Source organism: Mesoplodon densirostris, chromosome 2 (genome assembly GCF_025265405.1).
Source record: "Mesoplodon densirostris isolate mMesDen1 chromosome 2, mMesDen1 primary haplotype, whole genome shotgun sequence".
Lineage (NCBI taxonomy): Eukaryota > Metazoa > Chordata > Mammalia > Artiodactyla > Ziphiidae > Mesoplodon > Mesoplodon densirostris.
This window is the reverse complement of record NC_082662.1, coordinates 76,292,259-76,319,458: the sequence shown is the minus strand read 5'-3', so window position 1 is coordinate 76,319,458 and position 27,200 is coordinate 76,292,259. Positions and strand designations below refer to the sequence as shown.

The window sequence follows — 27,200 nt, the reverse complement described above, 5'->3', positions numbered from 1 at the left end:
ATATATTGAAGGAGGCAAAAGTAAGCACAGAGAGTAAAGAAAAAGATTTTTTATAAAACCTCTGTCTATATAAACAATTTGATCTAAAAATGTATTACAAAATTCTTGGGCCCATTCAAGATGTAGTATTTATTTCTGAAGATTTAGAATACTGGGTAGATGGATAAACAACAAGTTCCTACTGTATAGCACAGGGAACTATTTTCAATATCCTGTGACAAAACATAATGGAAAAGAATATGAAAAAGAATATATATATACATATGTGTAACCGAGTCACCTTGCTGTACAGAAGAAATTAACACAACATTGTAAATCAATGATACTTCAGTAAAATTTAAACAACAACAACAAAAAAACCCCTATGTTCATAGCAGCACTATTTACAATAGTCAAGACATGGAAACAACTTAAATGTCCATTGACAAATGAATGGATAAAGAAGATGTGGTACATATATACAATGGAATATTACTCACCATCAAAAAGAATGAAATAATGCCATTTTCAGCAACATGGATGGACCTAGATATTATCATACTAAGCAAAGTAAGAAAAAGATAAATACCATATGATATCACTTATATGTGGAATCTAAAATATGACACAAATCAACATATCTATGAAACAAAAAGAGACTCACAGATATAGAGAACAGACCTGTGGTTGCCAAGGGGTGGGGGGAGTAGAGGAGGGAAGGATTGGGAGTTTGGGATTAGCAGAGGCAAACTATTATATATAGGATGGATAAGCAACAATGTCCTACAGTATAGCACAGGGAACTATATTTGGTATCTTGTGACAAACCATAACGGAAAAGAATATGAAAAAGAATATATACATATACACATATATGTATAACTGAGTCACTTTGATGTACAGAAGAAATTAACACAACATTGTAAATCAACTATACTTCAATAAAACCTAAAATAAAATAAAATAAAATAGAATACTGGATAGGAATAGGCACTTTCGTATTTGTTTTTTGTCCAACCAGTTTACATGAAGAGTCTTTGTAGTATCCAGACACCATCTCTTCTGTTCAAGATCTCCTCTTCAACTTTATTGTCAAATGCGCTGTTCCTCACTAATATCATAAACATTTGTAAAAATGTAGCAATATTCTTATTGCTCATACTGCCATAGCTCTTTAGAATCTCATTTGTATTGAAAGGATACAGATATTCTTGCAAATTCTGTAATATCATTTATTTAATGCTAGTTTCACCATTACTCATGAAGATGCATAATCCATGGTGCCATTCATGAATACTGGTTTCCAATGATTCTCTTAGAGGTGGTTACTGTGTTTCACTGGTGGTGACCACAATGCAAGCCTTATCCAGAGTGTGCAGTGATGGATCATTTGTTTTCTGTTCCGATTAAAGTTACCATTTGTAATGTTATGGCATTAACATAGAACAGTATATCTTCCAACCACATCGTTTATTTAATTCTTTAGGCCACAATCACTCACAATCAATCCATTCAAAGCATGTGATCTCTTTCCATACTGACCATATCCCTACATTCATATACCTCCATCCACTGAGGGATAGGCAGTGGGTCCATGGAAGAGAAGGTAATAGTGATCCCATCTTCACAAAGAGTGTATGTCCCTTGTGTAGCATGGCTTAAGATTGACTTAGAAGAGCACAACATCATCATATCAATTGAAATAAGAGAGGATGTGATCAAAAGGCTCTCAAAGCCCTCAGATGAGAGGCATGGCCACCCCCAGAGCCCTGCATGACACATGGTATGGAACCTGAAGAGGAGATGGGGTGACTGCCCTGGGTGCCAGTGGTGCAGGCACACAGGGTAAAGGATGCCTGCCACCATTACCCCACAGCTAAGTGCTGTAGCCTGAAAGCATCACTGTGGTTGAAACTTGGATGGACAATGGATGACACAGGGACCCCTGCATGCAGCTCAAGTCCAGAAATCAGCAGTGGGTTGCTAGTCATGCAAAGACCTGAACTTATCACAACTAAGAAAGTGGAGAATCAGGAAGCTTTCATTGAAACTATAGAAGTCACTAGAGTGTAAGCTCTATCAAGGAAGTGATTTGGTCCGTTTGTTTACTGATGTGTTCTCAGCATCTAGAATAGTACCTGGCACATTAGTAGGAACTCAATGGTATTTGTTGAATGGATGAAAAATACACAGTCATAGCTACAGGGTAGGAACCAGGAAACTGGGATCAGGAGTTGCTGCCATCACTGCACAATTGACTGGACAGTGGGATGTGGATTCTGGTCCCTGCAGTCACCATAAATTCCTCTTAACAACTGGAAACTGGTGCTTAGATATTGGAAAGCTGAGTCCAGTCAGCGCTACCACTGCAACTACCTCACAATATCCACAAACTAGAGACTCAGCACTGTCATCCTCAAACCATGTTTGCAAATAGTCAAAGCAGTAACAAGAATTACCTGTGCCTCATTTTTCCTTTCAAATCTCACACTAGTATATCTAATTAGTGGATTTTAATTTGCATCCAAGATTTACCTGCAAGAGAGGTTTGGGTAATGTGTTTTCTTTAGGTCTCTGCAGTCAGGACCCTCGCTAGAATGAGGTAGGTAGAGAAGATGGAAACCATTTGTCAGTATCAATCAAAAGAAGAGTGCCTGGGGACTAAGTCCTGAAACACACTGTATTCATTTTATATTGCTACAATAACAAATTACCTCAAACTTAGAGACTTACAACGACACATGTTTACTAACTCATACTTCCTATGGGTCAGGAGTCCAGGCGTGGCTCAATGGGGCCACAGGCTGCAATCTGGGTGTCAGCTGGGCTGTGTTCTCATTAGAGGCTCACCTGGCGAAAGGTCTTTTGTATTTCCTAAACTTGTTGGCAGAATTTATTTCTGTGAGCTCATGGTGACTTGCTTCTTCAAGGTCAGAAGGAAAGAGAATCTCTGACCTTCTAAGGGCCTCCATCTGATTAAACCAGGCCCCAGTCAGGATAATCTCCCTTTTAGACAACTCAAAATCAACTGATTTGGGACCTTAATTATGTCTACAAAGTGCTATCACTGTTGCATATTTTATTGGCTAAAAACTAGACACAGGTTCCACCCACACCCAAGGGGAGTGTGTTATATAAGGCGTGACTCACTGGGGGGCGGTCATCTTAGAGTGTGTCTACTATATACTCCATGATTTAAAGGTCAGAAAAAGAAGGATGATAAGCAAAGAAAACCAAGAAGAATGGCAAGTGAGAAGAGGAAAAAGAGGGAAAAAGGAGATTGTTGGAGTATGGAAATCAAGTGAAGAAATTGTTTCAACTGTGTTATATGCTGTCCAGAGGCTGAGAAAGATAAGATGAGGATGAACAAATGACTATCTGATTTGGTAATGTGACCTTGGCAAAGGTTTCAGTGATTGAACGTAAGCCTGATTAGAAGCCGATTCAAAAAGGAAAGGGAGGGGCTTCCCTGGTGGCGCAGTGGTTGAGTCCGCCTGCCGTTGCAGGGGACGTGGGTTCGTGCCCCGGGCCGCTGAGCCTGCGCGTCTGGAGCCTGTGCTCCGCAACGGGAGAGGCCACAACAGTGAGAGGCCCGCGTACCGCAAAAAAAAACAAAAAACAAAAAAAAAAAAAACAGGTAAAGATGTGGAGACAATGAGCACAGACAATTCTTTTAAGGAGTTTTTCTGTAAAGGGAAGCAGAAGAATGAGGTGGTAGTTGGAGGAGATATGAAGTCAAGGAGGGAATTTTTTTGAAAGTGTTGTTTGTTCGTTAATGAGAATGACTCAATAGAGAGAAAAATATTTGAACATAGAGGAAAGCAGGGAGTAGGAGGGGTTGGAATCCAGTGCGCCAGTGAAGGGGATGGTAGGCAGGAGGCTAAGCCGCTCATCCATTGCAACAGAAGGAAAAGAGGGTATAAAGGGACAGATGCAGGAAGCAGGAGGATTTGATGGTGAGAGTTTCTGCTGCTGCTTACATTTGTCTGAGAGGAATGGTTGATGAAATAGGAGAAAGGTGATGGAGTTTTGAGGAATGAAATAGCCCCGGGGGAGTCAAATAAATTGACCAGGAATATGCAGAAGAATCGTCAATCAGCAGTAAGGGGCAACTTAAGGTCTGATGTCAGCATAATAATTTTTTTTCTTGAGGTACATTTAGATTCTTAAGGGCAGGAACAGAGCAGGTAGGGACAGGACTATTCCCAGAGTTGGGATTTTTGTTTTAGGATAATATAATGAAAGCAATAAGGGTCAAAAGAGGTAAGAGCAGATTTAAAGGAGTAATTATAATGCAGGACCATGGAATCTAAGTTAGGTAAGGAGGGAATGAGGGCCTGGGGGATGGAAATAAACAGTGAAAAGGCAGTAGGGTCAGATGAACAAAGTGCCTGGTGGAGTAGAAGAATTTTTTGAGCTTAGGGCATGAGCTGATGTAGAAGTAAAATGCTTGACACTGAGATAATTGAGGGGATGCAGTTATTATAAATGACGAGAGCTAAGGATACCAGTGGGGGCTGGTGGCTGAAGTGGCAGAAGACAAGATCACTGGAAGTAAAGGGATTGAGGAATAGAGAGGCCATGAGATTGAATGGACCAGCCATGTAGATATTGAAATCACCAAGAATAATGACAGGAGACTGGAGGAGAGAAACACAGTAAACCTGGTGTTGAAATCTCCAAGGAATGTGTGGGAGTGACAGGGAAGACAGAAGGAGATACAGCAAGAAGGTCTGGAGGTGCAGTCTGATAGCATGAGCTTCAAAGCAGCTGATGGGGGAGGGCAAGGAAGAGACGATGGCTTGGAAGAGGCAGCGAGGAGTGAGACCTGGGATCACCTTCTGACCCAGTCATGCATGATAGGTGAGAGAGAACTGGCCACCACTCATGAGGGCTGCAGGGAATTCAGTGTCCTCAGGGAAAGCCAGGTTTTTCTCAGAACTAGAAAGTGAAGGGACTGTTCAGAGAAGAGTGTGGATACAGGGGATTTTTCTGTTGACAAACCAGTATGGGGATAAGGATTTGAGTGATGAAATTTGACCTGGGAAGCACGGATATCTTGAGGTCACTGAGGTAAACATCTAAGACAAGATGGGGTACCCTGGTGGCTGCTTCAGTAGAGGGAATAATTAATTCTAATTATTCTTAGAACTTGACTCAGGCAATTCTTAGGTGAGAACAGGAATTAAATCCATTGGAATTCAACTGATCCAATAATGCTGTTCATCCTTTTTCCTTAGTAACTTGTGTTGGTCTCCTTTCCAATCCTTACTGATTCTGTCCTGCCTTAGTTTCTCAATCAGTGCTGATCAAATCCAAACTCCTTAGCATGGGAAGGGCCCTCGAAGAGCTGCCCCGTCCTGCCCATCAGCCTCAAGGGCCCTGACTCCGCCTCAAGCTCTTTCTGTTCCCTTTGTCTCAGGGCTCCATCTCTTTTTCACTTGATTATCTTGCACTCATTCTTTTAAGCTATAATTCAAATCTTTGGAAGAATATACAAGAAATTGGTAGTCCTGATTGTTCTGAGAAGAATACTGGGCCTGGCAAGGGGAGCGTAAAGGGAAACTTTTTAGAGCATGCCCTTCTATACATTTTGAATTTTATATATGGATGTATTGCCACATCTTTAAAAGTAATGAAAATTAAAAACAAATTTTTTAAAGCATCAAATGGACCAAAAAAAAGAGATACATTTCAGTGTTTCATCCTCCATGAAGTCTTCACTAACTTGATGCTTCCATCCACTGAGGCGTCATCATGCCTTCCACATTACTCTATTACAACATTTATCAGTCTACCTTGTAATTATCTGTAAACAAGTTAACAGTCTTAATGTCCTCATAGCCTGGAAGCACCTTGAGGGAAGGGACTTACTTTGTCTCATTCACCTTTGAATCTAGTACATGGCAGGTGCTCAGTAAAGGCTTGTTGAATTAATGAATGAAAAAAAAATCTTCTGCACAGAAGGGAAACAAAAGATAGGTAAGCAATTCCGCTTCTTTTACAGATGAAGAAAATGAGACCCAGAGAGGTGATTTATTAAGGATTGGTAGCAGAATAAAATGAGAATCCAAGTTTTCTAGAGTCCAAGTTTGGCATTAGAATAAGTTATAAAACTTTCATGCTGAGACAGCAGATGTGATGTGGATTATACTTACTTATTTTGACCTGAGTTTCTGGATTTTCAAGAAATTTCTGATTTCCAGAAAGCTGCCCAGTTAACCTCCAAAGGATACTTTCACATATCAGATCATGGGTCCTAAATTTGGGTTTGGAAAACATGTATTCTAAGGACCTCATAGTCTAGGCTTATATTGCAGGGAAATCACAGGAAAATCTTGTGGCACATTTGTTTATCTTAAAAGCTGTGTTTTGTTTTATTGTTTTCCTGAAACACACGCAGTGCGGTGGACATAGCTACACACAGTAGCTCTCTGTAGAGATGCTAGAATAGCACAGGGAAAAGTGCCTGTGTCAACTCAAAGTGATGTATTCAGTTCTCATTTGTTAGCATTTGCTGAATATCCAGGGCACACGGCAGTGACCAAGGGCATTTTATTTTACACAGCAGCCATGTTTTTAATGTGTAAAGTGGTAGTGTTAACGATTACTTGAGCCAGATTTTAAGTACCCTGGGGAGGTCTTCTGTGGGCTTCAAGATCAGTGATCTTCAAACTTTTTGCTCACATAACTCCCTGAAAGAATTCTGAAAAACTTGCATCCTTCCTGTATTTTTATGTTGCCACCTATAATTTTTCAACGTAAGTTTGCAAAGAGTATTATTTCCAGAGTATTGCATGCAATTCATGATATTTTAAAATAAAGCTGTTAGCTCACTTTTTAAAAGTTACCCCAAGGAATCTAAATCCCAGGGTACTTTTTTACCCAACATTATTAATTTTAAATATATGTGACCTAGCTCTTCTTTAACAGCCAGAAAAGTTACATTGTTCCTTCTTTTTCTTGAACTCATACTTTCATTTCCATTTCATTTCCATATTTCCATTTCTCCCACAGAATGCTATCTTATTGCATATTTTCATGCTTGAAAAATTTGTATTGATCATTACATCATTCTTTTCAACTACATACTTACCTAATTTTACTTTCCGGTAACTCTAAGGTCCTAGGAGTTATGTCTCTGGATGGAGTTATTACTAAAATTATTAGTAGTACACTATTGATCAAACAGTGGCTATATTACAAATTGACAACCATTTTTAAACATAAAAATAAGATTTTATTGAAAATGCATCTGTTAACAAAATGGAGGGGACTTTTCCTTTTCCAGTGGATTTGCGGATGAATATTATAGAGTGAGATTGAGTTCCACCCCAATTCTATTCATGCGTTTGACAAGGTTCTTATAAATGCTGAAACATTTTGTTCACAAAATAAGTAGATGGGAATGTAAGGTTTTTGCTGTAGCCGTGTTACTCAATTCCTTTAACTCCTTTCAATTATATGCCAAAAACCATGTGATGACCTCTCATTTAAACTATTTTTTCTTCCCATTGGTTGTCAAATGACCCTTTATTGAATTATGTTCCTTTGAAGTTCTTAACTAGCTGGGCATTCCACCGCACCACGGTTGTTGTCATTCATCTATGATGTCATGAGGATGACGGCAATCCACATCAGAGACCACAGACCTGGCAGTCCCCAGGATCTATTTAATGGTTCCAGAGTATTCTCTAGCTAAAAATTGGTGTCTCATCTGCTGGGCAATGTTGACGATCTCATCAAAAGTGAAGTTCCACTGTGCTTAATGTTTTTCTGCTTCTTTCTGTCTTTTGGTTGTTCCTTGAAGGCTTCGATGATCAGGACTGAGACACAAGGTACCACCTCAGTCTGGGCCTGTGTGTTCTGAATGGTCAGTTTCACTGTAGTCCTCAGACCTTTCCAATCCCCAGTTGCTTTTGAAAGGTTATCACCAACCGTTTTTGGAGACAGACCCAGGGGGCCAATCTTGGGGGCCAGGGCAGACGTGGCACAGACTTCCCCACTGGTGCACCTCAGGTATACAAATTTGATCTCCTTGGGCTCAAACTTAGGCAACATGGTGAGGTGGCTGGTGTCAGATAATCCCGGATTTCAGAGGACCAAAGAAAATTGCACCTTGGCCTCCTTCAAGCCGAATCTGAATGAAAGCCATTTAAAAAATTTTTAGTGCGCTAGCAGGTGACACTTCTGTTCCCCAGTCATCATAGTCATTCCCTTTCTCAACACTAACACCGGCTTCTAATTTTCCATGTTTTGTGCACCTGGGGTGAATGCACCATGCTACGATGTGGAATTTGTGAGAAGAATGACATTTTTTTAAAGTGGAAAAATGGCGATTGTAAAAAAGAGATGGAAAAGAGGCTGCAAGCATGTTCTCAGGCAGATAAGTTTTAGGAAAGTGTAGAAATGAAAGTGGAGAATGTGGAATTGATCCCCTTAAAACTATCCATGCTGTGTAGCACTACAGAGTCTTCATGTACATGGGTAGAATGTGGTTATCCCAGTTCGAAGATTTCTGTTCACTAATCGGCAGGCATTTGAACAGAAATGATTGGAGAGCAAGAAAGATTAAGGCAGTCCTAAATAGACTGGGAATGACATGGTGGTTAAGAGAAGAGCTCTGTAAACCCTAACTCTGAAATTTACTAGCTGGGTATTTTTGGGCAAAATAACCTCTGCCTTCTTAATTCCTGGTCTAGAAATAAAAGCAATAATGATACCTACCTCATAGCGTTGTTGTGAGGATTAAATGAATTCATATGTAAAGCACTTAGAACACTGGTGGACAAATAATAATCACTCAATAAATCATTAACATTAATACTATGAAGTGATTACATATGACTAAAAATGTTATATATGACTAACTCCTAAATAGGTTAACATTCCCTATATACTTTGCTGTTAGCAAAGCTAACCCATTTAATTTGTAAATTAAATGAAAAATATAAGTACCCACAGCAAGTATGGGGAAGAGCCAAGATCCTTGCCCAGAGTTTTCATGCTTAATGATCAAGCTATGCTGCCTCTTGAAAAAAAAAAAAAGAAAAAAGCAACAAAAATAAATGGAACAGAAGGTGTATGAGTTGTAGTTATTCTTTCTAGGTCAAAGGGTAGCCTATGTTAGGGAAACTTTATAATATGCTTACTTTGGAGAGGCAAGAAAAATGTTTGTTGTGCTCTTTCCTCATCTTCTATAATCACAGAAAGTGCCATTATTTCCATTTAAGACATTCCCTCCCCCTACACGTAAACTAATTACTAAATATATCAACCACCTTTGGTGCTTAGAGGTTCAGGGGTTTTGCCTTGCTACTGTCTGGGGCTTCAGGCAGATCATGTTCAACAGTCCTATCTTTGTTAAATGAAAATTAGAGGTTTTTTTCAATATCATTTTATTTCTTCGGTATTTCTAATTGTCCCTACCCCTACCCCATTCTAAATTTGAGTTTTATGTTTGATAGCATATACTACAAGTTGTGAAAAACACAACAAAGAGCTTGAAAACCCTCATTTGAATAACATCGACTTTAGGAACAGCTGCTAAGATAAAATAAATCCAAGAGAGCTCAGCAACCAGAACGCAATTGCTTTTCTTTTTAAAGGGACAGGCAGATTCACACATGATTGTTAAGTCTTAAGCAGTTACTTTAAATCAATACCGCATTTTAATTGATGTCTAAGTTTTTCAACTCTGAATTTTTATGTGGGTGTTTTACCCAGTATATAGAGGATTGTATTCCACTATATTTCAAGTTGAACAATTATTTGCTGACATCATTGATAGAGGTTTACAAAGCAGGAAATAAAATCCACCAGAAATCAAGCCTTCAGATTTCTTCTTCCCTGAGAATGCAGAAAGGTAAACTTTGCCTAGTGAAATAGAAATAATGAAATCAAATGGAAATTTATTACCAAGATAAAATTGAATTGCCAGTTGCGGAATAAAAAGATAAGAACTGTTTTGTTGATTGCAACACCTCAGCCATCTCTACTGAGATTCAAATTACAGAAAACTCTTCATTAAAATAGTTGCCCAAAACTCTGGGTTTTAAATAAGGAAAGGTGAAACTCTTTTAAGAAAATCCAACATATTAAAATATAATCTTATAGAATGGACAAATAATGAGATCATTGTTCTATGAAGGCATCATTCATCATGCAAATAGATTTATCGTAATTTTAAACATCTAGTTTCACTAGTACATTCAGATTATGACTTGATTTTTAAATGCATTATTTACACATGAGTTTTGCTGGAATATGTCTATAACATAAAGCAAGTACTAGCCAGAAAACATACTGCTGTGGTCTGAAATTTTCAAAAGAGCAAATCATTTTGTGCAAAGTTATATTTATCAATGTGTCTTAATTTTTCTGGCCTAGTTAAATTAGTAAAGAAAGAAAATATAATTTAGAAAAATGTTAATGTCTAAGATACATATTTATAATTTAAACCATAGACACAGTCCCGCATTTTCCCTGCTTCTCATTTAATTATTCCATTCAGTCCTCTGTAAATAACTCTTATACTTCAGTTTTCACTGACTTTTTTGCTCACTTGACTGTTTCCACATGTGGCACTTGAGTATCTTTGTGCCAATGAAATGAAATATCACACCATCAGGTCACTTCATGAAAGTTCTTTTTTCAATGTATTATCAGGATGCTTTTGGCTGCAATTATCAAACAACCTAACTAGAAGTCACTTAGACCCCGAAGCATTTATTGTTTACTAAACAGAATGCCCAGAGGAGGAAAGGTGGGTTTGGGAGTTCAGTGATGTCAACATGGACCCAGGTGGCCCAGCCAGTATTTCAGCCCAGGCAGTCAGGCTCAAGTGTCAATGGATTATTCTGTGTTTCTGGGAAACTCTGAATTCCTGTTGTGAGCAGGGGTCTAAAACCTCTCAATCTCTCACACAGTAATCATTCAATAAATATTCATTAAACTGTTAAGGAAATTTTCAAATAAGAGCAGGGAAACTAAGACTATGTGAAATAAAAGGGTGCTTTGGTGCAGAATTATATCACAACTCTTCAAGTTAATGCTGGATCTTTGTGCTCTGTGGTTTTTACATAGATTTCAGTATAACTAAAAAAACATTTTGAGTCATTTATAGTCCCCCTACTTCTTTGGAGGGTCTTTTGCTGTCCACTCAATGCTTGGGGTGTAAATCTGCAAGCTTAGAAGAGTAGACTGAGCCAAATTGTTCCATATGAGAAGGGTTTAGAGGCCACTGTAGTCAGCAAGGTAAGCTTTGTGCAGCGTTTCTGTGTGTGTGCACGTGTGCGTGTGTCTGCATGAATGTTCATTGCATTTCCTAAAGGAGGTATGCTTCTCTTTTGGAAATACAGGGTTTGAGAACTACTCTGGTTGGTACCTGACCACTTTTCTATGATAGCACCTTATTAACTGTTGGAGTGACCTATGCATAATCAAGTTTTATATGAAATATTTTTAAATTAATAAATCAATTTTGGGACAAATGGAGAGTTGGAAACCAAAGAGTTAGCTTGGTAAAAGTCATCAGGTTCAGAAAAAACAAAAACAAAACCCCCCGAAACAACCAACCAAACAAACAAAAAACACTTTCTAAAGAAATCGTAGAGCAAAACATACAGCAGACCAGACAAAATCTAAAGCACTAAGAGCAAACCACCTAGAAGATGATCAAGCATTTTGACCACTGTTCTGTGTGTTTGTGTATGGTGGTAGGGCATGGGAGGTGGGGTAGGGCAGGGCGGTAGGGTGGGTAATGAGGAGGGATAGTTTTCTGAGAATCTTCACCTGGGTGGAGGTGGGAGGAAGGAGGAACCACAATGGTCTGCTTTTTCTGCAGACTCAGCCAACACTTTATAAATGGCACAGGACTGTCGTTTCAAGCTGAACCACTACTGGCCCAAATCCAAAGGGACTGGCCAGAAATGAAATCATCTTTGGAAATGCAGCATGATGCAGAGATTCACTCAGATAGCTAGAGGAGCCAAGCCCAGCTAAGTGTAAGGCCACCTTTTAGACCCGGAAGCGGACCTAGTGGTCTGGTCTCTGCTTACTGCTAGGCTTGCAGAGTCAGGATTGCCCCAAGGCCCTACTCCAGTTCCCTCTCCTCCATTGAGTACTCCCTGACCACTCCAGCCCTCAGCGAGGATTCTAAAGTCTCATGGCCCTTGGAATTTGTCCTATATCATTTTGTAGTTAATTACAAACAGGCTTAAATTGATCTTGTGAATAAAATGAGGCTACGGATATGAAAGTTGCTAGTACGGAATCCAGAAAGACTTTGTTTCTCCACCCTGCCACCCCTGGAAACACAATCCTGGCCAGAACACAGAATTAATGAAAGTGAGGCCATTAAGGAGAGGTGACCCAGCCCCTCTTCTCATCTGTTAGAGCATACGGACCCTGAAAAGCAATGGTCTTCACTAGGTCCAGAAATTGTTGCTGCTATTGAAGTAATACAGATGGTATGAATTACAGCAGAAAGCCTTTATAAGTTGGCCCATTATTATCCAGAGTTGAATATACATGGTATTAGAAGCAGTGTGACCTGAATGTTTGCTGGGGTATTTGAAACACTGGTTTCTGAGGAACACATATGAGTAAATAGGGGGTGGATTATTAACTTACTACATGTATTAAAATCAGAGCCTATTTATTTCAGCAAAATTAAAATATTTTAAAATTATAATAATACATACTTATAAAAATTCATAAGTCACCGAGGTTAATAAAATGTAAAGCAATCTTACTATTAACAGTATGGTTAGAAACCCTCCAGGGAAGGCATGAAGGGGCTGGGACTACAGAGGCAAACATGACCAACAAGGTCCCTGCCTTCAGGGGGCTTACATTCTAGTGGGAGGAGACAGGCCATAAGTAAGCAAACAAGTAGACAAATAAACCAGACATGGGAAGGTTGCTTTACATATGGAAGTGGGATCTGAATGACGAAAAAGAATCAGAGTCTTGAAACCTTCTTGGAAGAGCCTTGCAGCAGAGTGAATGGCAGGTTCAAAGGACCAGAGGAGAAAAAAGGGGGCCACTAAGGCTGGCACTTTGCATAACCAAAGTAAGAGTTCTAAGAGGGGTATAGGGGCCAGATCATGCATGCATGACTGGGTAGGAAGTTCAATTTCATGCTAAATACAATGAGAGGCCATGAAAGATTCTTAATTGAAGATGGGGGGGGGGAGGGCAGCAGAGAGGATCTGATCTTCATTTTGGAAAAAATAGTAGGGGCAAGAATGGAAGACTGCAGACAGGTTGGAAGAGATTCATTCACACATACACACAAACATATAGAGTTTAAAATACATGTATACTTTTCCTTCAACTTGTTATTAGTGTGTATTTTTAGAATTCCTCTTTGAAATTATGTTCACAGTCACTTTTCTGTCTTAGAAACTCAAACACATCTTGTTTTTTGACCTTTCCCTATCCACCCAAATGCAGTAACTTAGTTGGAAAACACAGGTTTTGGCATTTTAACATGACTCCAGAATGTGTGCATCAGATTTGGCTCTGAATAACTTTCGGATTGTTCCAAAAATCAGATTTTTTCTCAAAGAGAGAATTCCTTTCAAAAATTCAGTGTCTCCTAATGTGATACTTTTGAGCAGCATCATTGGAACATGTATATAGCCTGCCAAAGTGATTTATTTGAAATGAAAAACATCCATTTGAAGTTATATTCATTTATTCACAAATAATTACTGAGCACCAATCACTAAGTACCAGGTACTGTTTTAGGCACTGGGCATACATCAGTGAACAATCAGACAAAATCTCTGTCCCTGTTGGGCTTACATTCTAGTAAAGGGAAATGGACTAAACAAATAACAAATGAAAAAAAGTAAACTCTGTACTATGGTTGAAGATTACATAAGCGCAAAGTAAGAGATATTTAGAAAGCTGGAGGGGCTTCCAGTTTTAAATAATGTTGTTAGGTTGGGCCTCACAAGAGGGTGATTTTGGTTAGATTTGAAAGGGGAGAGATGATAAGTAATATAGATTTTAAGAGGAAGAACATTCAAACAGAGGGAATAGTGCAAAGGTCCTGAGGCAGGAAAGTGCCTGGCAAGAACGAAGAACAGTGGCTAATGGAAAGAGTTGGAGGATATGAGGTCAGATAGGTAAGGAGATGGAGGGCAGGTCATAAGAAACTTGTAGCCACGGAAAGAAATTTGGCTTTAACACTGGCTGAGGGGAACCAAAACAGAAAGTCATCATGATGTGAATTATATTTTTAGAGAATTACTCTGACCACTGTGATATAGACTACAGAGGAGCAAGTTGGAAGTTTTGATGTGTTTTGGAAAACAGCAACACTTGATAGTCACATCCCCTTAATTTTGCTAGAAGGGGGGGAAAATAGGCACAGTTAAGCATTAAAAAACATTCTAGATTGTGTCTTTCCCCTTTATTTCCTTTACCATAGCAAAGTTCTATTAAGTCCAATTCCTTAACCTCTGGGCAAAAAAGCATCCTTAGACTATTTTCAGGCTGTAGCCAAATTCTTTATCTTGTCCTGTACATTAGTCAGGATCTTTTGGCTGCAAGTAACCAAATACCTGACCCCAAATGGCTTAGGTGATAGGCCACTTGCTATCTCATATGTGAGCAGTCTGGAGGTATGCAGAGCCAGGGTAGGTTAACTTAGCCACTTAGTGACTTCTAGGTTCTGGGTTACCTTTCCTGTATTTTTCTTGCTCATTGTTGCAGGATGTGCCACCACAGCTCCAAACATGTCTTGCTTACTGGAGGATGGCCAAGGCAAGAAGTAAAGAAAAGACTTCTTAGGGGCTCTCAGGGATAAAACCCTTCCCCTGAAGTCCCCTTCCCCCCACTTCCCATTATGTACTCACCAGAATTAGGTCACGTGCTTAGCTCCCAAACCAGTCATTGATAAAGGGGGATGAAGTATCAAGACTCATCTAGACCAGGGGCTCTCAAAATATTAATTGGAGAAAGGGGTGCGGGGCACGGGGATTTTAAGAGGTGATCCCCAAGACCCTTTCAGGGAGTTTGCAAGGTCAAAACTATTGTTTTAATACTAAAATGTTATTTGCCTTTTTTTCTCCCATTCTGAGTGTACAGTGGAGTTTTCCAAAGGCTACCTGAAATAGTGCAATAGATTAAATGCAGCAGATTTGAAGATCCGATTGCCTTCCATTGAGCCAGACACTAAAGATATCTGCAAATTTTTAAAGTACTATGATTCTTTTTACTATGTTAGGGGGAAATATAGTTATTTTCCATAAAAATTTGCTATTTATGATAAGATGTAATTATTATTATTTTAAAATAAATATTTTTAAATTTCTCAGTTTTAATTTCTAGTATAGTAAATATCATTAGATATAACCCACATAAACAAAAGCTCTTTGGGGCCCTCAAAAATTTTTAGGTGTAGAGCAAAAGATTCTAAAGCACTGGTTTAATCAGACAGCTCTGATTCATCCTTGTGGCTGGGGGCGGAGCCGAACCTCCCGGAGCTCACCTCTGCCTGACCCAAGCCTTCTTAAAATCCTGCACTGTAAGTGGTTAGGTCACAACAGGGAGTGCCAGACGCTGCGTATCGAATCAACCGATCTCAAAGCTTCTAGCTAATCGGAGAGTGAGCTCTCGCTTTTTGACTGTGAGGAGGTTAAAACGGTCAAAATGAACCTGGAAGTGTTCCTTCACAAACTGTCACACTAAGTTGCTTCTTAAGATGGGAAGGGGTGTGGGATTTTGGGGGGTAGACAGTTGAAATTTCAAAACCCCTCTCGGGAGCAGGGGGTAACCCTCTTTACTCCCATCAGTTGTCTGGGTTAGCGATTAAGGTAATTATTGGTAATAACTGGCCTGCCCTAATAGCGTCCTTACAATGAGGGCCCTAACTGGCGATTGGGCTGTCATTCACTTATGCTTAACAGCATCAGTCCAGGCCTCCTGATCGTTTAGGCCAAAGGCAAACAGGAGGATTACCTTGGTTTCTGAAGTTGCCGCCATGGCATGTTCATTTTCTCGCCTTGATCTTTCATTCAGGAATGGGGATATGTGTGTGTAAATTGGAAGGGGGCACTCCTCTCTCCCTTGTTCTTCAGTGTTAATATTTCTTGTCCTCTCATACTATTTTGGTTTCAAAGTGCTCTCAGGAGCCTCCTTAAAATACCAAACCTGTTTTTCCTTTCTTGAGTACATTTCTTGGCTTCACTTAAAAAAAAAATCTATCCAAGTACATCTTGTGTTTATAACTCAACTCATATGCCTGCGATTTCTCCATCTGATCTCTTTCCTTTCTCTGGCCTCTCATCTTCCCTGGAGAATTTTAGGCTGCCGTGGAACAGGGGAGGAGCCTGCATGACCCCGGCCAGGGGTGTAGCAGGCATACATTTTCTTTGCGCATATTTTGATCTGTGAGTGTGGGACTTTTTTGCATAAACGTCTAGTTCACAAGTGCCTTTTCTTAGTCTTTCCGCTGTCTTCCGCCTAGGTCCATTTCTTGCCCTAATTTTACATGAACTTTCTCCTTGGCATTCTCGACTCCCGGCGCTTGAACCTCCCTTCCCCTAGGCCTGACCTAATTCTGGGTGCCGGCTGTTGTTTGGTTTATTTTCCCACTTTTGCAAGCGCACGTGGCTTTTCTGGGCGCTTCACCTTTGCTCCTAGGGTGGGTGCTGGGGTTCACCGGGGCTCGGAACACGTGCTTTAAAACAGCCACGACCTCCCCACCCCGCCCCCAGCCCCACGAAGCTTTGGGCCCCGAGCTCCGCAGGCGTGAGGAGGGGGTGGGGAGCAGGGCCCGGCAGGGTGAATCACAGGGCGTAACAGGTGCCGCAGCTGCAGCTGCGCCAGCATCCCGCTCGGGCTCTAGGGATAAGGTTTTCTTTCTCTCCGGGTTTTTTTGGAGGTGGGGAGGAGACTCAGGGGCCCCCACCGGACCAATGCAGGCCGCGGTTGTTCATCGCCTAGCAACTGGCGGAGCCAATGGGAGGAGGCTGGCCTGCGGCGCCAGCGGCGCGGGGGCGGGGTGAGAACCTTGCAAACCTGCAGAGCCCGGGAGGCTGCAGCGAAGGGAGAGGCGGAGCCCGGCCGGAGGAGGGGAAGGCGGGAGCTGGAGGTGGAGGCGGGGCCGCGGGCCCGCGCGCTGCGTGCCGCGGCGCCTGTGCGGGCCCTCGGGGCTGCGCGAGCAGGTCTAGGACGCTGAGCGGTGCGTCTCTGCCGCACCCGGGGGTCGTGACGGTGAGAGCCTCTCCCCGCGCCGGGGATTGTGCCGCGCTCGCCCGGGGAGGGGCGCCGGCGGGGCCTGGGGCCTGGGGCCTGGGGCAGGCGGGCGTGGGGTGGGCGCCGGCGAGGGACGGGCGGGGGGGCGCGGAGGTGAGCACCGGCACCTGGCGCGGCGCCCCGCTTCTCTGCGGGAGGCTCGGCGCGGCCGTTGGGGCCGTTGGAGGAGGAAGGCGAGCGGTGACCCCCCCGGCCGCGCCTGGAGGAGGAGGTGGGAGGTAGGTGCCAGCTCGGGGACCGCTCCTGCTGGCGGTCGCAGCGCTAAGCCCCAAATCCTATCGGGGATGGAGAGAGGGTGGCGCCTGGCGTGGGATGACGAGCGACGCGGGGACGTGGGGGAGGAGGGGATGGCCAGTTTGGGGCTGAGGTGTCCGCTTAGCAGAGGCTGCGGGACTCGCGAGCTTGGGGGATTGTTAGCTTGAGCCGCAGGGGACAGCCGTTAGAATGAGTTGCTGGTGGCCCGTGGCCACTGCAGAGGAAGAGAACCCCGCCAGCGGTGTAGTTAAAAGACTAGGGGAAGAATTTACATCATCTACAGGCAGGCATGTGTGAGAATATTTTGGTGTAGAATTTTGTGGTAAAGTACAGTAAACTGAATTGTGAGCTCCCTTCTCTCTTTCGAGCCAATGCTGATCGCCCAGTTATGCAAGTCACTTGGGCCCAGGAAATGGAATCTGCTAATTTGTTCTCAGCACGTATAATGTGGGGATCTTTAAGTTATTACCCCGTTTCAGGGTCCGTAGTTGTGATTGCCAAGTTACCATTACTTGCCACGGGGATAATAGTTTTTGTTGAATCTGAGAGTATTGACATATCCCTTTTCTGGACCCCATAATGGGGCGACGATTAGAAGAGGCACTCCTCCCAAGGGTGGTTCGGAGGTGTAAGAGGGGCTGCCTGGAATTCGAAATTGCTGGGCTCCCCTAACAGTTCAGATTAGAGTCTAGATCTAGAGTTGGCTGTGATTGATGGGTGCCTTGGAATCCTTCATGGCTCAGGAGGGATTGGTTCTACTGTTTAAGTAGGAGAAAATTCTGGTAGCCTTGATCCTGAACTGAAAAGGTAGGTATGACTTGACACATTTAGGAGACTGAGCAAAATTTGAAAAAATTAGAGATCTGGACAGAGAAAAATAAATGCCTTTAAAGTTTAGGTCAAGCTATCTCGAAATTTAGAAGTTTGAGGTAGATTTACAAATTTGGATTCAGTCAGCAAAACTTAATCCATCAAATCTCCTGTCCTAGAGCTATCATAACCTACAGGTCTAGAGAGCTTAGGTTATTCATTCAAATTAAACAGGTAAAAGCTAGTAACTAGTTTGATGCTCTCTTCTGCCTGCTGTCAGTGAAAGTTTCTCAAACAAAATGGTTCTGTGAAGAGAGGATGAGGAACTGATAGGTAAAATGAAGGCTCTTTTGGTGACTTGCTGGACCTCTTCAGCCAAGTTATTTTATATCCTTCCTTCCCCCATCTGTACAATGAAGATAATAAAGGCCCAGGATTAAGTAACATGGGTGAAGCAGCTTGAAGATAACTGTGAAGACTTAGTTATTCTAGGATGAAATGTGAAGATCTCCTCCTAACACATTGCGCCTTGTGACAGGACTTGTTAAAGCACATTGCGTTCCAGACATGCTGAGGCAGTGTATGAGAAAAAGAAAATGTTAACAGTTCAGATGAGTTGCCTAAGGCCTCAAGGCTGACACATTATATTCTTGGGCTGTCTGAAAACCTGACATAGCTTCTCTTTGACCAAGCTAGCTGTGACTCAGGTTTTATAAAAGTAAATATTTGAGTGCCTTCAATGTGGTATGCACCTAGAGATAAAAAGATGAAAAAGATGCTGCCCCAGAATTGTATCATTTTAATTCATTTCACACACTTAAATTGGAGCACTTCCAAAGCCTTTTAAGTGATGTTTTTTTCATATCTTTTACCAATAGTTGTAAACATGCCTTATTGGTTTGACTGGGTCATAAAGAGGTTTTGGTAGTCCTTGGGTCTCTTTTGTGTGTTTGGTGCTCGTGATTGGCTGGCGATGAAGGTACAAGTTGTCTTGAATTCACAAGTTTTGGGGATGAGACAGAATAGAAAAGTGCACCATTCATTATCAGTAGTGGAAAGCTACCTAAAATCTTTACTTTTGATAATGGATCAGTATTATATAGTTCCTGCGGATTTACTGAATTACGCTTCAATGATTTACTCTTTTAATAAACATTTATTAAATACTTACTGAGCCTCTACTTGCCAGATCTGAGGATGAAAAATATCAGTGTTGCCTTGTGGAGTTTGTTTTTAGGAAATTTACAGTATAGTAAGGGAGAGAGCGAAAATGAAAATTGCAAATATGAGAAGGCTTTAAAAAAGAATTTCAGGACTTCCCTGGTGGCGCAGTGGTTAAGAATCCGCATGCCAATGCAGGGGACACGGGTTTGAGCCCTGGTCCGGGAGGATCCCACATGCCGCGGAGCAACTAAGCCCGTGCGCCACAACTACTGAGCCCTTGTGCCACAGCTACTGAAGCCCTTGTGCCTAGAGCCCGTGCTCTGCAACAAGAGAAGCCACCGCAATGAAGAAGCCCGCGCACCGCAACACAGAGTAGCCCCTGCTAACTGCAACTAGAGAAAACCCGCGTGCAGCAGTGAAGACCCGACACAGCCAAAATAAATAAATAAATTTATTTTTTTTAAAATAATGATGATTAAAAAAAAAGAATTTCAGTTGTCTTGATGGAGGAGGAGACGTTCACCCGGTGAACACATATGTTGCAATGGACCATTGAAGAAGTATAGGTGGTTTGGTAGGTGGGACCAGGTAGAGTGGGTTAGGGTTAAGGTTGGAGAACAGGGCTATGACCTTGGACTAGTAGGTGATAGGGAATCTTTAAAAGGTTTTATCCAGGGGAATTATATTTGATTTTTACTTCAGAAGGGTATTTCCACCAAAATCAGTAAATTGCGTGGTCCATAGACGACCCAAGTAATATCTGAGGCAGAACAGTCCTACACAGCGATTAAAGACTTCAAAAATATGTTATTGAAGCCCCCAGAAACTTCAGAAAAGTAAAAATGATGATTCATACAACCAACCTTTACTGAGAATCTTTCTTTTTATAATTGTGGTATAATTGACATGTAACGGTGTATTAGTTTCAGATGTACAACATAATTTGATATTTGTGTATACTGCGAAATGGTTACTGCAGTATAGTATCTTCTGCTTTTAAGATTGAGGGAATAGAGATACAAAGACAGATAAGATACACTCCCATTTTCAAGTAACTTGCAGTTCAGTAGGAGAGATGATACAGTTGTAATGCAGTGCTGAATCTGAGTGTCATAAGAGGCATAAAAATGTCAGGTCTTAGCAATGTAGGATTCTGAGATGAGAGAAGACACAAATTCTTTCAAATTGAAAATAAGTTCTTGAATAGATACTAAACTTTGGCCGGTTAACCAGTCAGTACAGTCTTAACTATAACATTTACAGTTCTCATCTATTAACCCTCACTTCACACATTGGCCACCCTCCCTCTTACTCTTTTGTGTGAAATTTTGGGCTTGACTACCATACTGCTAGCTATGAGACCTCAGCAAGGACCGTATCTCCTCTGTGCCTTAGTTGTCTCGTTTGTAAATTAGGAATAGTAATACCTACTTCATAGGTTTGCAAGGATTAAATAAGAAAACATGTTAATATCCAGAACGGTGCATGGAAGAACACTTTACATCATTTGAGCACTTAATATTTCTATTTGACATAAAAATGCTGTAACTGAATAAGAACTAACTTAAAGACAGGATTTTTTTTTTTTTTTAAGAGTCACTCATGGATCTATCCCTGAGTATCAGGCAAAGCCTCTACATTCAGAGAACCTAAATATATTCGGTTAAACTCTGCTTCTCGAACAAGTGACCTTTGTTTATTATCTCCTTTTCTTATTTGCTGATCACTTTTCTGAAATCCGATTTCCATTTTTACCCCTCAGCTTTGTCATAAAGTCACTAATTACCAAATCCAATGTAATAGTCTATTTAGCTCTTGCCCTTTTTATGGCATTTGTTGCTGTTCATCACTTCCTCCTCTTTAAAACTATTTTCCTTGGCTTTCCTAAAACTCTCCCCACCCCTGGATTTTTATCTCCTACATCTAGGTCACCTGCACTCACCTGTTACATGTTGATGTTCTTTAGGGTTCTTTCTGCTGCCCCTTTTTTTCTGTATAGATTCAGCTATCACATGTGTGCTGATGACTCCTGAATCTGCCCTGATGTCTTGATCTCCAGGCCCTAGAGTTTATCTCCATTTGAATGTCTCATAAGGGCATATATAAGCCCAGTGAGTTCTACATGGAGCTTTATATCTCCACTCACTTAACCAAAGCCACTGGTAACCTTAGTCCTCTGTTCTCTTTACCTGTGTGACACTGTTACCTGTCTAGTACCAAAGACAGATTTTTACATGAGAGAATAAATGCCTCCCTTTTGTATACTTGTCATCATGTTTGTCAGCCCAACTTCTGAAGTATTTCATATCCATCCTTCATTGTCCTCATTGTCATTGGCTAAGTTAGCCAGCCAGCCCCTGACCATTAATTGCTCTGTGCCATAATATTTTTGTGCCAGACCTGCTGAAAATGGGACCTATTTTGGAAACATAATGTGGGAGGAGATTTCTAGAATAATATTGTTCTAAAAGAATTGAGTTTAATGAGTGGCTAGTAGATATTTGTAACCCGCCATTGCATATACACTCGGCCCTCCATATCCACAGATTCGACCAACTGTGGATTGAATTCAGTCAATTGAATTGAACCCAGATTGGTTGAACCCTTGACTGTGAAACCTGTGGATGAGGAGGGCCGACTGTATTCATTGTACTGTACTGTCATTTTATATAAGAGACTGGAGCCACCTCAGATTTTGGTATTCACAGGGGCTCCTGGAACCAATCCGTTTTGGAAACTGAGGGATGACTGTACTGTTTACCTGAGAGTTAGTATTGTTTAGGTTATAAAGTAGTTTAGGTTATAAAGGACACGGTCTTGAGTTTGTCAGCCTTTTGCCAGTGATTTTAATCTGGTTGTTTGTGCTTCCTATCTAAAAGGTGGCACCTTCAGCATGATTCTTTCTACAGGTGCCCTCAGAGAAATAGTGGGCTTGGTTCCAGACCACCACAGTTTTGTGAATATTGCAGTAAAGTGAGTCACATGAATTTTTTCGTATCCCAGTGCATATAAAAGTTATGTTTACACTATATTATAGTCTGTTAAGTATGCAGTAGCGTTATGGCTAAAAAACAATGTACATACCTTAATTAAAAAATAGTTTATTGCTAAAAAATGCTAACTATTATCTGAGTCTTCAGCAAATCCTAATCTTTTGCAGTAGTAACATCAAGGATCACTGACTGCAGTTCACCATACAAGTACAATAAAAATGAAAAAGTTTGGCATATTGTAGGAATTACCAAAATGTGGACAGAGACATGAAGTGAGCAAATACTGTTGTGAAAAATGGTGCAGATAGACTTTTTTGTTGCAGAGTTGCCACAAATCTTCAATTTGTAAACACAATATCTGCAAAGCACAGTAAAGCAAAGTACTGTAAAATGTGGTATGCTTGTATTCTGTATCCAAGTTTTAGAAGTCTCCTCCTATGTAGGATCTAGCATGTAAAAGCAAGAAAACATTTTAGAAATCATCAATAAATACAGTCTGTCGTCAGCTGTGTTATTTTGTAATGAGGAGATGGACTCAGAGAATTTATATCATTTGCTCCAGGCACTTTAAAATTTTTATTTATTTATTTACTTACTTACTTATTTATTTCTGGCTGCATTGGGTCTTCATTGCTGCATGTGGGCTTTCTCTAGTTTCTCTGATTGTGGCAAGCGGGGGCTACTCTCCATTGTGGTGAGCGGGCTTCTAACTGGTGGCTTCTCTTGTTGCGGAGCTCAAGCTCTAGGCACATGGGCCTCAGTAGTTGTGGCATGTGGGCTCAGTAGTTGTGGCTCGCAGGCTCAGTAGTTGTGGCTTGGGGGCTCCAGAGCACAGGCTCAGCAGTTGTGGCACACGGGCTTAGTTGCTCCACGGCACGTGGGATCTTCCTGGACCAGGGATCAACCCGTGTCCCCTGCGTTGGCAGGTGGATTCTTAACCACTGTGCCACCAGGGAAGTCCCTCCAGGTACTTTTTGAGTATCAAGAGGAAGCCAGGGTTTGTTAGGCTTTGGAATCAAATACAGACATACCTCTTTTTACTATGCTTCACTTTATTCTGTTTTTTATAAATAGAAGGTTTTGGGCAACCCTGTGTTGTCAGATGATGGTTAACATTTTTTAGCAGTGAAGTATTTTTTGAGTAAGGCATGTACATTGTTTTTTCAGGCATAATGTTATTGTACATGTAATAAACTACAGTGTAATGTAAACATAACTTTTATATGCAGTGGGAAACCAAAAAATTTGTGTGACTTGCTCTATTGTGGTGATCTGGAGCCAAACCACAGTATCTCCAAGGTATGGCTGTACCTAATCTTTATTCTTACCTTGCAGGTAAAACAGCTGGGTTTTCCTTTCTATCTTCCAGGTTTGCAACTGGGTAAGGTATCTAACCTCCCTGAGCTTCATATTTTTCCATCAATAAAGTAGTGTTATATCTACTCCTTCCTAGGGCTGTTGTAAGGGTGAGTGACGTGGCTGGTGAATACACCTGGCAGGTAGTAAAGGCTCAGAGCAGCAGTTCTTCTCTCCTACCAGCTTCACATAATTAGCTAGAACAGAAGTTCTTAATTCCCTGTCCTTGATCCTTGGCAAATCTGTGGATGGCTTCACGGATCCTCTGAAACTGTGGCCAAAACTGCCTGTTTTTGTACTTTTAGGTGGGAGGCTCAGAGGCTTTGACTTCTGTGACCCAAAACAACTTAACTTCTGGGTTGGCTGTAGTCAGGCCTAGAACCCCAGGACTCTTGATGCCTCATAGCCAGACTGGGTAGAATTTAACATTGCTTGAAATATTTCAGGGAGGGAGAGGGAGAGGGGGAGAGAGAGGGGGGAGAGAGAGAGAGAGAGAGAGAGAGAGAGAGAGAGAGAGAGAGAGGTGTGTGTGTGTGTGTGTGTGTGATTTCTTGGTCCCACCCCAAGTTTCTGAATCTGTAGGTCTGAAATGGGACTTGAAAATTTGCATTTTTAACAAGTTCTCAGGTGCTATTGTTGAGGCCTATAACCAGTGATTGAATTTGGGCTAAATCATTGAAAAAACTGTTACAGATACATGATTACATTACAGATTCATGAATTATGTTTAGTTTCTTTGTTATTTCCATTGCCTTTAGTAAATGTCATTACCTTTTACCTAATTTTGAGAATGAAATACCAATAAATGACAATTGTTTTTTAAATTTTATTTGGACTTCTTAGCTGACTTTCAACTTTACAAAGTTAGCTTAATGTGCTTTTTTTTGTTTGTTTTTTCTTAATCTTCTTTTAAGAATGATTGCTGCTATTCCTACCTCTGCCCTGGAAGAATTTGAAGTTGGTATACTGTCTCTAAATTATCATGTTCTTGATTCATACATCTAATTGCCTTCCTGCTTCTCTAAGCTGACATCACTCAAGACTCATTTGAAAGCCTTTCTAAGTCACAGCATGGCTAAAGTGTTGATTCTTGTCTGTCATAATATTACAGTAGAATACCTCACACTAATAACACATCATTGAACTTAGTTGACATTCATTCAGCAAACTTTATTGGGTTCCATACTGACAGTGGGTCAGTTATGATACCTCACACCAAAATAGGGTGCAAACAATATGCTCACAGGCTTGCTGACCAGGAATGCAGCTTAGGTGGTGGGAGAGAAGTTTCATTACAGTTAGATCTGTACTACGGAGTTAATGCAAAGTGTTCTGGAAGCACAAAGAGAAGGGATGGCAGTTTGGGGAAAGCCTGGCAATTTGGGCTGTATATATTGACTAGATTGTTCAAAAATTTTTTTGAATTTCTTTAACATTTAATATTTTGTCTGCTTTTATGCAGTTCACATTCCAGTTACTCAATTGGAATAATACTATTGGATTATACTTTAGTCTCAAGGCGAGGTGGTAGAGAAGCAAGAACTTGTGTGTGTGTTGGGTTTGAAAAAGCAGCTCACGTATTGTGTATTCCTTCCTCTCCTACAATAAAGATAGTAGGGTGTGTAGTTAAATGTGCTGGACTCTTATGGTTTGATTCTTGACGTTGTCATATTCTAGCTATGTGACCTTGGGCAAGAAAGCTCTCTGGGCCTCAGTTTCCTCATCTGTAGTGGAGGGAAATGATTATTTGAGTTATTGTGATATTGAATCAGTTAATACGTGTAAAATGCTTTAAATTTACTTGTTTCAAGTAAATCGTTTATGCTTAATTATTCTTAAAATTAGGTAGAATCTCATTTGATAAACGTGGTTGTGAAGACAGTGTGTGTACATTCTGCTATAAAAATGTGAAGAAAATTTTAATATAAATAGCTATATTCAGTTCTCATATTAGGTCCCATGAGAAATGTAAAATCGTAGTTAATAGCACTGAAGATTCTTTAAAGATCATGTAGCTCGACCTCCTGATTTTACAGATGTGGAAACTGAAAACCAAAGAAATCATGGCCTGCTCCAGGTTGCTCAGTGTATGATGGAAGTGGCTGTGGGAACCGTGGTGCCTGGCTCTTGTCTGGGGCTCTTTCAGAGCCTTGTGCAGCTTCCCTGAGGTGGCAGTGCCCTGAAAACATGAGTTTAATCCAAAACAGATGAAAACATGAGCAGTAAGAAGTCATTGTGTAATGAAATGCCGGACGGTGTGGCGTAGGCTCTAAGAACATACTGTCTCACTTCACCAGCTGCTCTCTTGAAGCAGAGAAACATACTTCAGTAGTTGCTTGAGTCACAGAATGTTGCTAGATTGAGAGCATTCTTTTTTGAAAAGAATCTTAATAGTTATAAATCAAAGTCAGCCTCCCTCTTCTTTCTTCCCACTGCGTTTAGATTGTAACTGAGCTGGAGGAAGAGTCCACCTTTGCCAGGCCAGCCAGTACTCTGCGTCTTCACTCTTCGCATCAGTAGGGGGGAAGCCTCCCTGATGGGCTGACTCCCCACAGACATGCTCTGACATGGCCAGGGTCAGTGTGAAGGCTGCAGCACCCTTGCCCACTCGTATGTGTGAACACAGGGCGGGGGCGGGCTAGGTGCTAGAAGTGTAATTGATCGATGGGGGGTGCGTTTATTATTTGTCTACACTGATATTTCCACTAAAGGGCAGGGGTGCTACTGTCTGGGATGGAGGTGGCAGTGCATCCATACACATTGTCTTAGTAACTGCCCGAATCCACTGCCTCTAAAAGTTTTACAAAATAAGTGCCCTAGAACATTCCAGCGGTATAAAGGTGTGCTATAGAAGAAGTGAAAACCCTGGCCCACCTCTCACTACGCCCGAACGTCCCATCATTCCCCAGGAATGTCCTTGGGAACAGTGTGTAACCTTTCCACACCTTTCTCCTAAATATATTTAGATAGTTTGATTTAGCAAAAAGTGGTGATCAAACTATTCTTGTTTTTCATAACTTTTTTTTTCATGCTATACATGCAGGTCTACTTCACTGAGATTGTATCCCTCAGCCCAAAGGGAAATGCATGAAATATTTTGCCGCAATTTGTGTCTTCACACTATTTTGTGCAGTCTTTGCCCAATTGGGAGATACGATCTCATGAGGGGTTGTAGGAGATACTGTTTCTGGGCCTCTCATCCATGAAGCAGCAACACATGATAGTTAAGAGAATGGACTCTGGAGTGTGGGGTGGGGAATATCCCCTGGCTCTGCCACTTGCCAGCTGCGTGACCTTGGGCAAATTACCTAACCTTTCTGTGCCTCAGTTCCCTTATCTCTGAAAAGGAAATAATGTGATAACACGTAG

The 27,200-nt window shown here is 41.2% G+C and overlaps 1 protein-coding gene and 1 pseudogene across 11 annotated transcripts in view; one reads left to right on the top strand and one right to left on the bottom strand.

Moving 5' to 3' along the window:
• Positions 1 to 7,539: 7,539 nt before the first annotated feature.
• On the bottom strand, positions 7,540 to 8,111 carry LOC132480647 (large ribosomal subunit protein uL11-like; annotated as a pseudogene).
• Positions 8,112 to 17,109: 8,998 nt separating this feature from the next.
• Positions 17,110 to 27,200, top strand: part of SSX2IP (SSX family member 2 interacting protein) — a 40,651-nt gene continuing 30,560 nt past the window's right edge. For 10 of the 11 annotated variants that reach the window (XM_060084976.1, XM_060085011.1, XM_060084998.1 and 7 more), the window contains exon 1: positions 17,110 to 17,211. The gene's annotated coding sequence lies outside the window, so the exon portion shown is untranslated. Of the gene's footprint in view, positions 17,212 to 17,364; positions 17,472 to 27,200 lie in introns of those variants that run through there. The other variant, XM_060084958.1, reaches the window with a different exon arrangement.